Source organism: Chiloscyllium plagiosum, chromosome 15 (genome assembly GCF_004010195.1).
Source record: "Chiloscyllium plagiosum isolate BGI_BamShark_2017 chromosome 15, ASM401019v2, whole genome shotgun sequence".
Taxonomy (NCBI): domain Eukaryota; kingdom Metazoa; phylum Chordata; class Chondrichthyes; order Orectolobiformes; family Hemiscylliidae; genus Chiloscyllium; species Chiloscyllium plagiosum.
The window spans coordinates 59,744,959-59,761,251 of record NC_057724.1 but is presented as its reverse complement, the minus strand read 5'-3'; the positions used below and the strand labels follow the sequence as shown (position 1 = coordinate 59,761,251).

Sequence of the window (16,293 nt, the reverse complement as noted above, 5' to 3'; positions counted from 1 at the left end):
GCAAGGAAAGACAGCAGAGTAAAAAGAGTTGGCCATTATAGAGAGGCTGAGGACAAAGAGGGACATTGTATCATGAGCACCCATGCAGAGGATATCACTGGTAAACACAGTACTTAGTGACAGATACATTTATAAACCTTAAGGCAAGTTAGAGGCAGAAACTAAATTATCAGATGGTCAAAACATAGGTGAGAAGAGAGAGAAGGAACAAAGGGGAAGACCAGAGGTGGGGAGGTGTTTGAGCTGAGGGATTGGCCAGTGCTGTGGGAGAACTACTTTTGCCATACAAATTGTTTCAAACTTAAGAATGATAAATTTCACAAACTCCTGTACATGGTGTTGGAAATGCTATGGTCAGTAATCATACAGCATGACTATGCAGGTGAAATTTAATCAACAGGAATAGATGATCATCAGCTGAACTCCTAGCTTAGATTATATATAATTCACTGAACAGTTATTACAAGTTACATACAGATTGGGTTTAAGAAAAATGCCTTTTCACTTATTCAGAGATGGCAGTTTTACATGGATTTCATGTCAAAGACCTTCTCAAAGTATAAATTATTTCAGAGGCTTAGTAACACACAAATTCAATATAATACGATTTTAACACAATTTCTGAGTTCAGGTGACTCCAGGAGAACATTATGGTTTGTGTCAGTTGAATTCCTCCCTGGTTGTGTTGCAGCTTTGTAACACATTCCAAGGCTCATTATTGCTTTTCACTCCACTTCCTGCAAGCCCTACAGAAATCATAGCTGAAGCAAACAAATGAATTGGTCAGCATTTAATATCATTTATGAGAGCTTAACGTAGAAAGAAATAATTGCTCAGTGCAGAAGCAACTGCTTAAAATTGTACTAATTGCTTCTTGCTGACCAGCACTATTTACAATACTATTTGTCATATAGGAGTGATTACTAAGTGTTGACATTTCTTTCAAACAGAACAACTGCAGCACACGAGAGATGTTAGTTTTCCTCAGACACAGCACTCAGAACAAATTTACACAAGATACTGGCTTTGAAATCCTCTGCTCTAACAGCATCAATAGCATTTCACTCACGTTGCTGCTGGTCAGAATTCGCCATTCAGTCCAGGTCACCACACCTGTCAGGATGAATCACAGTAACCCAGCAGATTTGTTTCAGTGCCTCTATGTTTATTTCATCTTATGTCTATGAACAATATCCTACTAGAAACTCCTTTGCGTTTCTGCCGAAGGATGTCATAATGGATGAAAGTTCAGAAATTAATACTTAAACAAAATAATCCTGACAATTTTCCAAATATCCATTTATCAAATGACAAGCGCTTGCAAAGAATTTTAGATTAGATTAGCTTCCCTACAATGTGGAAACAGGTCCTTTGGCCCAACCAGTCCACACCAGTCGATGAGTAACCCACCCAGACCCATTTCCCTCTGACTGATGCACCTAACACTATGGGCAATTTAGCACGACCAATTCACCTGACCTGCACATCTTTGGACTGTGGGAGGAAACCAGGGCACCCGGAAGAAACCCACACATACACGGGGATAATATGCAAACTCCACACAGACAGTCGCCCAAAGCTGGAATCAAACCTGGGACCTTGGTGCTATAAGGCAACAGTGCTAACCACTGTGCCGCCCCTTTTTCTACAGAAAGTGGAATCAAAATTAGATTTCAAAATCTAATTTTGAAAACATTGAAAAAACTTTATACTTACTTTGTGAACTCTGTACTTCCATGACCCCATTCTTTCTATTTTGCTCCCTCCTGCCTACCAGCCTTTATCTTGTTTCATTTACTTTCAAGTAGTTAACGAAATCATTTCTTATTAATTTTTCCACTTTGTCATCTTACCACCCTATTTGACCAATATTTTGGGAAGCTTTTCTTCAAATATTTTAACCTGCAAGTGGTCATGTGTAATCAGCCATGGTTGGCTGGCACTGGACTGGAACAGCAGGTTTACTTCCTTCCAGGAGATTATTGAATTCACTGGGTGTTTTAAAACAACATGATGTCATGGCTATACTTGTAATTGATACATTTCTCAAAAAAGAAACAAAATTAATATTCTTAAACTGCTAAGGTACGATTTGAATTCCTTTTACTAGACAAATACCTTCTGGACAGAGATACCCGGTGGCTCAATTAATAGCATCTGTGCCTCTGAGTCAGAAGTCCCAGGTTCAAGTCTCATTCGAAGACTTGTTACGGAGAGAAAGGGTTGTCATGATGCGCTTCAACAGGTTGATAAACAGTGAGCTAAACCTTGCTACACTTCCTCAATCTTTCCAAAAGAGGAAAGAGTGTGAGTGAAGATACAAACAAACCCTCTATTTCCAGTAACCAGGTGTTAGTGGAAACGATAGAACTGACTTCAGTAACACTGGCCTGCAAAAAGCAAGAAGTGAATCTCTCTCCAGTGGTTCCCAATAATCTTTGTCATTGAAACAAAAATGCGTCCATGGTCATTGGGTGATGTCAGGATTGGCTCAACTGAGACGTCCTGTCAAGCTGCTCTGCGGAAATTCACTATCTAATCCATTGTGAAGAACATTCATTTGATTAAAACACCAGAAGGCTGACAGTAAATATGAAACACCAATGTGGCATAAGTCATTACAGGAAAACTTACTTTGCAGTTAAGTATATTTTATGATTTAAATAGCATAAATTTATAGTGAGTGAGATTCTGGCTTCCTATTTGAGCTTCTGTTGATTCATGAACTAACTCCTCGCAATCCTTTCCTCTGGGCAAACTGTTGCTTGTTTCAGAAACTATTTTCGCTCCCCTCTATTAAGCACTGATCTACACTGTAATCAGACATGAGGAATAAGCAATCCATTGTGCTATGTAACAACTGCACCCTTGGATGTTTAAAAACCAGAGGGTGAGCATTTGGCATACCTCTGCTTAATTCAGAAAAGCGTTTCATTGACTTATTTGAAAATGGTCACCTCATTACAGATTTTACACAATGCTAAATGCTTAAGCTACTGAAAGATTAATGATTAAGACAATAAACAAATAAGAAAATGGAAAATGCCATGACTTAAAAAACACATATAAGTGGACGTTATGTTAAAATGTGAGGATTGTAATGCAAAGAGAAAGGTGCTTACTGCACTTTTAAAAAATCCATAACGAGCATTTTCTATACATCGTACTATTCATTAATACACCAAGTTGTGTGTGGATAATTATTGTTTGCAGATGCTATACATTGTATAGTGAAATATCAAACCATACTAAAAGGAGAGGAAAACAAACTGATACCAATCCAGGTGAATGAATAACTTTTAATATCACCACATTTTTGGAGGTCTGGGCAGCTATTGCAACAAGTGACAAGATCATAAATTACTTAAGGATCAGCAAAGCCAGTAATACTATTTACATCCTTTAGACCCCAATATTGAATCTTACATTTTCTTAGTTAATTGCACAACTTTCACTTTCACCACACAAGAGTTCTGGGTTTGAAAAAGGACAAGTTTGGGCACTAGATATTCCAGGTTACAATGAGTCCAGGGAGGGAAAGAAAGCAAGATGGGTGGCAGCATTCAATAGCAAATCATTACAGGATTGGAATAGAGAACATATCAAAGGATTTCATATTACCTCAGAATGTGTTGGAAGCAAATTCAACCAGGAATTTCAGAAAGATATTGGAAAAGTATCTGAAAAGATTGGCATTCCTCCAACAAAAGGGTGCGAGTGTGATTGTTGAGTCATTCTGACAGGGAGTCATGGACACATTGGGCCTTGTAGACTCCTTATGAGCAGTAACTATTCTATGATTTTAATCTTTAGTAATACTTTAACTGATCTATCCCATTCCATTTACGGTTTTATTTTTTTTGTGGCTGAACTGGAACCTTTGAAATTTTGGTTTATGTATCATCTTGAGATGAGCCACTGACCACATATCTTGAGTACTGTGCGCAGTTTTAGTCTCCTAGTCTGAGGAAGGACATTCTTGTTATTGAGGGAGTCCCGCAAAGATTCACCAGACTGATTCCTAGGAAGGCGGGCCTGACATTTTAGGAAAGACTAGATTGACTGGACTTGTATTTACTGGAATTTAGAAAAGTGAGAGGGAATCTTTTAGAACCATATAAAATCCTGGTGAGACTGGACAGTCTAGATGAGGGAAGAATATTCCCAGTGTTGGAGAAGTTTAGAACAAGGGGTCACAGTCTAAGTGGTAAGCCATTCAGGATTGAGATGAGGAAGAATTTCTTCACTGAGAGTTATGAACCTGTGGAATTCTCTACCACAAGCAGCAATTGGGCCCAATTCATTAGATATATTCAAGAGGGAGTTAGACATGACCCTTGTGGCTAAAGGGATCTCGGTGCATGGAGAGAAAGTGGGCATGGGATATTGAAATTATATGATCACCAGTGATCATACTGAATGGTAGTGCAGGCTCGAAGGGCCAAATGGCCTACTCCTACATCTATTTTCCATGTTTCTAAGTTTCTATCTGCACCATCAAGACATTCTCCATCTCTACTCCGGTCTCAAGTCATGCCCCAGAACCCTCACTCATGTCTCTCTTATTTTGAAATTAGACTATTCTATTGCATCGGAACCAGCTTCTCATGTTTACACCCCACCAAGTTGAGATCACCAAATAATGTGATGCTTGTATCACAACGCACACTAAATCACTTTCAGCTATTAACTATGCACACACTGATCTACTCTGGCCCTGGCTAAACAATGCCTCAATTGAAAAACACTCACCTTTGTTTCAAATCCTTTCTCTCTGTTATTGCCTCCAACTCCAAATTTTATAGAACATTGGCTCTCCCCAAAGTGTGGCCTCTTGAGCATTCTTAGTTTTTAATGCTTCCCCATTGCTGGGCATGCCTTCAGTTACTAAGGCTCTAAAGCTCTGGAATTCCCACCCCTACTGCTCTTTCTTCCTTTAAAATCCTCCTTGAAACCTCCCTCTTTAAACAAACTTTTTAATCAACTGCCTTAATATCGCATGATATGATTTGCTGACAAAATTTGTTTTACAGTGCTTTATCATGGGAGATTTTATTACATTAAAGTCAATACACCAATGCAAGCTATGGATACATGGCTCGTCATTTGTCTCTGCTCTCCCTCCTCACTTGTATATTTTTCTTGGCTCTCAGTGATCAGAAATAAGTGCAGAAGTGGATATAATGGATAAAAGTTTGATCTGTCCAGCCTGATCATATCTTCCTCTGACTTGTAGTTGTTTTTAGCTACTTGGTTCAATATTTTATTAGCACTGTTGATTTTTGCTCAGCATTCATTAGATAAGTGTTGAGTCTATCAAGGTTCCTAGCTTTTACTGATCATAATTATTAACTATTTCAACACTAGTCCTGTAACATGCATATTGTCTATTTTCTCTTTCTATGTACAATAATGCATTAGGTTTTAATTGTTGTAATTCAGCCACTCTTGTCTTGGTTTGTTTGCTCTGTAGTTTATGACAGTCTCCTCAGATGTCACCTATCTTCTTAGTTATGAGTTGGATAGACTGCTGGTCCCAAAACCAGGTCAGGGCCATTCATCTTGACATTGGTTTTCCAACCAACATTCTTTAATTAAATATTTGTTCCTTCCTAGGCTTCATCTTGAATTACTACAGCATTGAATTGCTTTCATAACCGCTTATGTTGAATTTTATGCAATACCCTTTGCAGTCTAGTGCACAATATTAATTGTTGGTTAACCACTTCATCAAACAGATTGGTCATGCCGGATGCTCCCCATCTAAAACCACACTGACTGATCTATCTAGGGTCCCATTGCACTGATAATCTCGGAGTGTAATCCTGATAAACAATTTGTTATTTTATGTTGATTAATTCTGGGCCAGCTCTTGGCTATGCGCATTAAAATAAACAAAAAATATTTTGAATGAAAAGCAGACACTGGACCAGCTCTTCCAAAGGCAGAAAAATAGATTATAATTTAGAAGAATAGAGCAGGATGCTTTGAAAAGCGAAAGCAGGCCTCACTGACATTCTCACACTTTTGTAAATGGGTCAAAAGTTATACATATTACATCTAAAAATAGCACATTCTAAATTGATGAGTACGATGTTCAGTCTCAATTTAGGGCCCTGTCCTTCAGCACATCATTAATAACAGAAAAAATGTTGTTGGCAGCTCAAAAAGACCAGGGGAAAACATTAGGATCAGACAGAAGCAAAATCAATGGAACAGTAGTAATTGTCTGTATTGTGCTCAAGAATTGAAACTAAAGAATGAAGCTGAACCGGACAGTGCATTTTTAAGTGTAAACAACATTTATAAATAATTTAAAACAGCAGTAATTGATAACACTTCCCAAGTTCAATTTCCTTAGAAGGCATTTGTACGCAAGGTCATCAGCAAAAATGACAAATCTACCACAACATCCAATAATTATTCAAAACTGAAAAGTGATTGCAAGGCTAAGTTAATCTCAGAGCTCAGGCCACTTTCAGGATATTATGCAAACATCTGGAATAAGACTATGCCCGAGAAATCACTGCCTCATACAAACCCCCAATTGCAAAACTCATGACTGGAATCTTGGCAGCAAAGCTGGTGACAGCCCCGTGTAATCTCTTTCCCAGAAGGTCTTACGGTCCTCTCCAATGTTGAAACCTTGGGAGGTTGAGGGGGTAGATGTGATGGATAATCCTTCTTAAGGTTAGAAGTCACCTTCCATTAACAACACAATGCATGAAGCGAGTTTGTCAACTAAGTTAATGAGTTCATGCAGCATTTCTATTTGGTTACAAAGGTGTTGCATTGAAGAACAAAGCTGAATGAGTATACATTCCTTTAGGTACACAAAAATGGTAAAAATAATTGAAGGTACAAATACATTATAAACGCAATGTTGAATAGCTTACAGACATTTAAGACATTTATAATTCTTAATTCTTAAAATTATTAGAGTGGGTTGTTTTGTACCATACAATTTCATATTTCAATAATGATATTTAAATCTTACTTAAAAATGGAAGTGTTACAAGCCACTATGTTAGCCTTTTTCAACTGTTCTTAACATCCTTCCACCCCATGCCATGGCTTAGCAGTTAGGAAAATGGTTTTCGAATTGCAAGGTTCATAGTAGCTGATTACAGAAATACATAATATATCCTTTAGGAGGAGAAAATCTGCCAACCTTACCTGATCTGGTCTATATGAGATCCAGATTCACAGAAATGTGGATTACTCCTAATTGCCCAGAGGACATTTAAAGATGGGCATCAAATGTTGGCCTAGCCAGTGACACACATTAATTAATTTTAAGAAAGGGGAAATCATGGGCAAATAAGATATCATTGAATCTTTTCCTAATCTCTGGCTTATAATACAAAGACAAGTATCATTTTGTCTTAAAAGACTGAAACACAAGCAGATTGGAACACTCTGCACATCACTTCAAGCTGCAAAGGTTCCAATTTCAAGTACTTATTGGTAATATCAACTACAAAATTTTCTAAGGTTTCAAACATTTAATAAATATAATAATTCTATACAGATTCAAGATGGAAAAAAATCTGGTAATAGGGAAGATCATTTTTTGATCTTGAACATAACAAGCCTACAAGTGGTTTGAGCACATTAATCAAAATTAAGATTGCTTTAATTGTGCTCAATTTAATGGATGAAGACTTTGAGACTCCAGGCCAGGATCGAAATTTGGGTCTCTAAAGATGACAACTAAATTAAAATTTGCTCTCTTATCAAATTATGTATGCTGGTTTATGTATCCAGATACATCACCATCTGAAAAATGGTACAATTCATGTAATCGCATAAACTTTGGTGGGGTGGTTAGCAGCAGTAGTTGCAGTTAGCTACATCCTAAAACTTACAGAATCTTAGAGACTTTCTTTCATAAACAGAGCTGTCAAAATTAGCTTTGTTCGAAAGAGAAGTCCAGCTTTGTATTGTTTAAAGCATTTGCAATACCTGGATACAGTGAATGGGTATTATTGCATTAGGTAACCGCGCTGTTGAATGTCACATTAACATTTACCCACACTGACTATGTCATACAGACTTGGATGGAGAATTCCATATCACTTGCCCTTCACTCCTTCCTGGAACACCTTGACACCAAGAACAGCTACATAAGAATCCCTGTCATTGACTACAGTTCAGCCTTCAACACTATTATCCCCTCATGACTGATTACTAAACTTAGTGATCTCGGACTAAGCCCCACTCTCTGCAACTGGATCCTCAATTTCCTGACCCACAGGCCACAATCAGTGAAGACTGGGGTCAATATTTAATCTTCCTTAACACTCAACACTGGAGCCCCCCAGGGGTGCATACTCAGCCCCCTACTCTACTCACTGCATCACCAAATACCAGACTAATACCATTTACATTTTCAGATGACACTACCATAGTTGGTCGAATCTCAGTTGGCAACGAAACAGACTACAGACGAGAGGTGGAAGACCTGGAAAAATGGTGCACTGAGTACAACCTAGCTGTCAACGCCAGTAAAACCAAGGAACCCATTATTGACTTTCAGCGGGATGTTACTCATGTCCCCCTATGCATTAAAAGCACAGAGGTGCAATAAGTGGAGAGTATCAAGCTCCTGGGAGTGGTCATCCACAACAAGCTTTCTTGGTCTTTTACTTGGACGCACTTGTTACAAAAGGCCCAACAATGTCTCTTCTTCCTCAGGCAGCTGAGGAAATTTGGCATTATGGTGAATACCCATGCCAACATTTATAAGTGCACCATCAAGAGCATTCTGTCTGGATGTATCACTACCTGGTATGGCAACTGTACCATTCAAGATCGGAGACTGTTACAGAGAGTGGTGAACTCAGCCTGGACAATCACAAAGGCCAACTTCTCATCTACAGAATCCATCAACCAGGCCCACTGTCAAGGAAAGGCCGCCAGCATTCTCAAATATCCATCCCACCCTGGCAATGTTTTTCTACAACCTCTACCACCAAGGAGAAGGTGTAGAAGCCTGAACGAACGAACGAACACACACACACACACAAAATAGTTTCTACCCTACTGGTACTAGAACACTGAATGGACTCTCAAACTCTTAACATTCACCTGTACCTATGTTTATGTTTTTGTCACTATTTACCTATTATTTATTTATCTACGCTACTTAACTGTGTGATGTGCCTGTATTGCTCACAAGACAAAGCTGTTCACTGTGCCTTGGTCCACATGACAATAAATTCAATTCAATTCAATAGTCCAACTAGACATCCTGACGTTATCAGATCTGCCATCTTTGGCTCCTGATAGACTTGACAATTCCATTGAACTAGCCAATGTAACTTGTATCTATTACACAACAAACTATATCTTCTCATTAAGGTAAATACTTTTCTTGCTAAGATTCACACTACTTTATTCTTAACTGCTGTTAACGTAAAAGGTGTTTAGCAAGCAATAGAAAGATAGACTATTTCCATTTAACAGAATTGTGATTTTATTAAAAGACAAGTATACAGCATTTTTATAATACAAAATATTAAAGCTTGAACAGACATTACAAGGGAATTGAAACAGCATCAAGACACAGCAACATTAAAAACTTAAAAGTCATCATTGCTAGAAATTTAAAAGAGCTTTATAATATTAAGAATAAATAACTACATTAAGAATAAATGATAGGAGATATAGTACTAGAGGGCATAGGTTTAGGGTGAGAGGGGAAACATATAAAAGAGACCTAAGGGGCAACTTTTTCACACAGAGGGTGGTACATGTATGGAATGAGCTGCCGGAGGAAGTGGTAGAGGCTGGTACAATTGCAACATTTAAAAGACATTTGGATGGGTATATGAATAGGAAGGGTTTGGAGGGATATGGGCTGGGTGCTGGCAGGTGGGACTAGATTGGGTTGGGATATCTGGTCAGTATGGACGGGTTGGACCGAAGGATCTGTTTCCATGTTGTACATCTCTGTGACTCTACATCAAAGATTTAATGATAAAGATGGGCCAAACAGAAGAAAGCTTTGGATATCTTGGAGAAAACAGTCCTTAAGATACAGGATTGCTTCAAAATTAAATACTAAATCTCAAGTTGAACAAATAATTACACTATTGTACTTAATATGACTTGCAGGTGCCGGTGTTGAATTGGCATGGACAAAGTTAAAAATCACAACACCAGATTATAATCCAACAGGTTTATTTGGAAGCACTAGCTTTCAGAGCAGCGCTACTTCATCAGGTGGTTGTACTTAATACAGCTTTCAATTGATGACATTATAAATCGCCAAAATATAAACTATAAAAGAAAGAGGAAGTTTACTACCTACTAACCCTGAGAAAAAATAAAACTCAACATGAAACACAAACATGAGACAGATAATACATTTACAAAGAGCAGTGATATAGTCAACAAAGCTTCACAGTTTATAAGCTCTTACATTGTCTGAACTATTACATTTTAAATTTTTAGTTGTTTGATTGTTGACTCACATCCTTAACAGCAGTAAAGTTTCTAACTTTGAATCCTCAGTAAGTATATTCCAAAGCTGTTTTTTTCACCAGGCACTAATATCAGAGGTTACTAGAAACAGGGAGAGAAAAAGAACAAGCCTTCCATCTTCTGTTATAAATTCATATTCTTCTCTCTGCTTTTCAGTTATATTATGAAGTCTAACTGTAACTTTTGACACAGCAATTTTGATTTCATTGGTGCATGATGAGCTGATACAAATTCAGGGTCAACTTTTCAATCCTGTCTTTCAAAGAAGAATGATCAGATCCAGGGACAAAAATAATACAAAGCAAGCAGTAGTTCTCTAATACCATGATCACAGATGTGAACATGTCTAGTCCACCAGATAAACAACCAGAGAAGGCAAATGAAGCTATCCAACCAAATTAACAAACCGATCTAATGAGCTTACAGATATCAGCAGATTGAGGGTAAAGACTTGCATGAACAGAATGAAATTGAGCACGATTTAACTCCATTAAATCCAGGTGACAGAATATAGTCTAAAAGATGATATTCCCTGGTCTAAACATTTAGGATACTGCAAAGAAGAAAGCATTTGTTTCAACAGAGAAGCTGTCTTCTACTATGGATGTTTATGAAATTAAAAGGTCCCCAGATGATGACGTGTAGCAATGACCTGAGTTAGTAGTTAAGAATTCCTCTGGAAAGGGAATTTGGTAAATTAGAGGTCATCCAGATAAGTCAGTGGCCCAGCTACCACATTTAGCAGGGACAACATCCTCTACAAAGGAAACTTTAGAGATAAGTGATCTTGCAGCAGTGAAATTATTTGTATACGATCAGGAACAAGAACAACAGTCCTTAGGCCTAAGAACCACCAATCTTACATGTCTTAAGAGAATGTATTCTGGAAGAACTGTAAAACATCCAGATATTCAGAATTAGTGGAATCAGAAATTGGGGAAGATGGGGTTGCGGTAACTGCAACAGTAGTCAAACGCTACATTCCCCAGTGGGCTCCAGACATTGCTTTTTCTTGCAGTGGAAAGTGACTAACATGTATAGTGGGCAACTTGGTGTATAAGTTGTCAGTGAGTTTTTGGATAGAATACAGTTAATACAGGCAATCAAAAACAAAGATTGGATAGATCTCATGCTCCCTGTGAATCTGCAAGTGATACATACTATACGTTTGTGAAACTTTACGTTTGTGAAGGCATAAATGTTAAATATAGATTCAAGAAGATTGGAAGGAGATGTAATAAAATATAATGGCTCTAAATAGGTTATTATTGGAGACTGCATTAAGCTCCACCCAATCTGATAACTTGATACAATCTTGGATGGGGAAATCGAACAATCCAGCTGTAGGTCTTGATGAGGTCAGAGCTGTCATCTCCCACTCCAGCCAGTGCTGGTAATTTTGATTATGTAGCCAACAGAACTTTTACCTCCAATAAAACAGAGAACCATGGATGCTGAACATCTGAAATAAAATAGAAATTTCTGGAGAACCTCATGAGATCTGGCAATATCTGTAGGACGAAAGCAGAGTTAACATTTCGAGTTCAGTGACTCTTCATCAGAACAGATGACTCTTCATCAGAACAGTTGATGCTTTGAATTCAGTGATTCAGAAAGTTAACAGTTTTCTTCCAACTAATGCTGCCAAACCTGCTAAGTTTCTTACCTATTAAGATCAGAAATAATCTGTATCATGTTGTTCAGACAATTGCCACTTCTTATTAAGGCTTGAGTAGTTCACCCTGTGCCATTGTTAAATAAATGAACCTCAGAGAGTACAACATCAATCTCTCGGTGCAGTGTTAGCATGCTTGGCTGTTAGATTGGTGGCTAAAGACCATCTCGGAACAGTGTCTTCATTGTTTTGGCCATATCAGCATTCATGGGTGCTCCCGTGATCCAGTGGTGGTGTCACTATCTCTGAGCCACAAGGCCTGAGTTCAAATCCTGTCTGCCATGAATGTGTGTGTCAAAATATATCTGGAGAAAGTGAGGTCTGCAGATGCTGGAGATCAAAGTTGAAACTTTATTGCTGGAACAGCACAGCAGGTCAGGCAGCATCCAGGGAACAGGAGATTCGACGTTTCGGGCACAGGCCCTTCTTCAGGAATGAGCAGAGAGTGTTCAGCAGGAGAAGATAAAAGGTAGGGAGGAGGGACTTGGAGGAGGGGCGTTGGAAATTTGATAGGTGGAAAGAGGTCAAGGTGAGGGTGATAGGTCGGAGTAGGATCCTACTCCGACCTATCACCCTCACCTTGACCTCTTTCCACCTATCACATTTCCAACGCCCCTCCTCCAAGTCCCTCCTCCCTACCTTTTATCTTCTCCTGCTGAACACTCTCTGCTCATTCCTGAAGAAGGGCCTGTGCCCGAAACGTCGAATCTCCTGTTCCCTGGATGCTGCCTGACCTGCTGTGCTGTTCCAGCAATAAAGTTTCAACTCAAAATATATCTGAACAGGTTGATTCTAAATAAATTAGGAAGGAGGATTGGTGGAAGCTTCTCAACCACAAGTTGCCATTGGTTGGTTCCACAAATGTATCATTTGAAGATTTATAGGAAATATGAAAACTATCAAAACTTTGTTTTTGACTTGCCTGCATTAACGGTGTTTTTATTGACTAAAACCTTTTTGAAAATCTATGCTCCAAGTTGCTCACCATAAGCTTAGTTCATTTTCCACTGTGAGAAAAAGCAACGTCTGCAGCTTACTGGAGAATGCAACATTTCCTCAGCCTAAACTTAACTCTTCTGCAATCCAACATATGAAATATGCCGCAAAGAAAATTAACTATAATGAACTGTTTTTTGTTTTCTTGAGTCTGTTCCACAAATGGTATCCCTTACATCCCTCTATTTGCCTACTAATTATTTTTGACGTCTTAATGATGTATGAACTAGGGCAGCACACACTGTTAATGCCTACCCAAGTTGCCTCTCAATCTCAATGAATGCCACCAATTCAGTACTACGTCATCCACATATCTTTCTTATATACAGTAGGCTGAGATATTCAGGATTAAATCAAAAGATGATGAAACATCTATGTAACTTTGATATTTGATCCAAGCTTCTAGATGTTTAAATATTTTCACATATGGCAGATCATCACAATCAACAGATATAAAATTTCTGTGCTTATTCAAGGAAAGGTTTTACAGTAATCTATAACAATAACAGTAATTTATTCCAAAAAGCAATCCCCTACTGTTTAGAGAACTGACATAATATTGTACATACACAGCCCTAATGCTCACCTATCCTGTACATTATATGCATTTGTGTTTCAGCAGTTCCAATTAATCCCTATGAAAGCTCTTCCCAAGAGACGCAAATTTTCTTCAAGTTCAGCAGCTCAGTAGTACTTAATAAGAAATAAATATCACTACATATTACATAATGAATATAGATATATAATTAATGGATGCTCTCAGTAACTTCAGCAGAGATCGATCATCTAAGCAGATACAGTATTCCTGACTTTCAGAATGAAGTTATCCTTCACAACTATAGTGTGGAAAAAATCATAGGGAAACTGTTTCTTGATGTCATTATGTAGTACATATGATCATCCCACGCACACCTCCATAAGACAACTTTGGCCCGCTCTCAAACATCACTCAGAAGGAGTGTGTTAAATAATTTAAAAGAAATATAAGCCTTTCTTCCTTGAGTTATTTTGTGTTCAACATGTTTATGGAACTTCATCTTACAGGAAATGCAGCAACCACTCATTCTGGGCATCTGGTACGAGAGACATATATTGCTAGATCTGGTGCAATGCTGTCAGCAGCAAAGCAATGTAACATTTATTCTTTCCAAACAATATGCCCGAACCTAATCTGGAACAGCATCCTCATTTTACCATTGGACGTTCTTTCTGCAACACCATCCACCTTTGTGTCCCCTCATCATCAATTCAGTGTAAAAATTAGAGGCAGTCTTCATGATGTGCAAACACAGCCACTAAGAACTGGATTGAGTGCCCAAACTATTTTTGCGTAGAGTACAAAGAGCCAGAAAAGTGTGATGACCTTCATATAACAATGTGCAATGAACATACAACGTGCTAACTTACTTCATTACCTTTCAAAAGTGTTTTCTTAAAATAAACAAATTAATTTAGAAGCATGTTTTACCAACGGTTATTGCTATATGCATTATGGAATTCACAACCTCAAGTCATGAGACTCAACAAACATATGGAAACAAGATGTAACTTGTTTGTGTAATTTTGATTAGCCACCTATTTTGACAATGTGTGCTGTTGGCTTGCGACAAAAATGTTGACATAAAAACAAGGCATAAATGTGAACTGTATTTAGGATTCTCTGCTACTCTTGCTTTGGAAGCATGTCTGTTAGCCAGAAACTTAGGCAAGTTCAAGATACCAATGAACAAAAAGAGTTACCTTTTGTATTACTCATTCTTGGGATTATGGGCTTCATTAGGGAGGTTAGCATTTAATGCTCATCACTAACTGTCCTTGAAGGTGATGGTAAGGCAGATTCAAGAAGCTATAGACAGTTAGGCCAGGATATCAACACTGACCCAGCAGCAGTGAAACAACAGCAATATATTTCAAATTCAAGATGGTATGTTAAATGAGAGATAGTGGCATTTCATGTGATGTTGCCTTCATTCTTCGAAATATTTAAAATTCCTGGGTCCTAAATGTACTCATTTGCTAAATCACCTTTGAAATCCTTAGATGAAACACTGCTTGGATTTCAATGACAGAGTTATTTGCCAAAAGCCTTAGACTCTCTCATACTGATTTGGCATGATGATCACCATTCCTTCAGGGTTGGAGAAAGTGAGGAATACAGATGCTGGAAAAACACAGCAAGTCAGGCAGCATCCGAGGAGCAGGAGCATCGACATTTCGGGCATAAGCCCTTCATCAGGAATGAGGCTTGTGGGTCAGGGCTGAGAGATAAATGGGAGGGGGGTGGAGTTGGGCAGTGGTAGCTGGGAAAGCAATAGGTGGATGAAGGTGAGGGATAAGGCGATAGGTCAGAGGGGGCAGTGATGGATGGGTCCGGAGGGGGGTGCCGAGTTGGCGGCTCGGGACTGGGATAATGTGGGGGGAGGGGAAATAAGGAAGCGGTTGAAATTCACATTTTCCCATGTGGTTGCAGGGACCCAAGGCAGAATATGAGGCCTTCCTCCTCCAGGTGTCAGGTGGTAACAGTTTGGCAATGGAGGCAGCCCAGGACCTGCATGTCCTTGACAGAGTGGGAGGGGGAGTTGAAGTGTTCAGGAACAGGGTGGTGGGGTTGGTGCGTGCAGCTGTCCCAGAGATGTTCCCTGAAACGATCCGCAAGAAGGTGTTCTGTCTCCCCGATGTACAGGAGACCACACAGGGTGCAACGGATGGAGTAGATGACATTGGTAGAGGTACAGATGAATTTCTGACGGATGTGGGAGGATCCCTAGGGGCCTTGGACAGAGGTGATGAGAGTGGTGTGGGCACAGGTTTTGCACTTCCTGCAGTGGCAGGGAAAGGTGCCAGGAATGGGGTATGGGCTGGTGGGTGTGGACCTGACAATAGACAATAGATGCAGGAGTAGGCCATTCTGCCCTTTGAGCCTGCACCACCATTCAATACGATCATGGCTGATCATCCTAAATCAGTATCCTGTTCCTGCCTTATCTCCATAACCCTTGATTCCACTATCCTTGAGTGCTCTATCCAACTCTTTCTTAAATGAATCCAGAGACTGGGCCTCCATTGCCCTCTGGGGCAGAGCATTCCACACAGCCACCACTCTCTGGGTGAAGAAGTTTCTCCTCATCTCTGTC

General features: G+C 39.0%; 1 protein-coding gene across 4 annotated transcripts in view; it reads right to left on the bottom strand.

Annotated features, from left to right (window-relative positions):
- Positions 1-16,293, bottom strand: part of nexmifb (neurite extension and migration factor b) — a 310,393-nt gene that overhangs the window by 154,567 nt on the left and 139,533 nt on the right. The window lies entirely within an intron of this gene.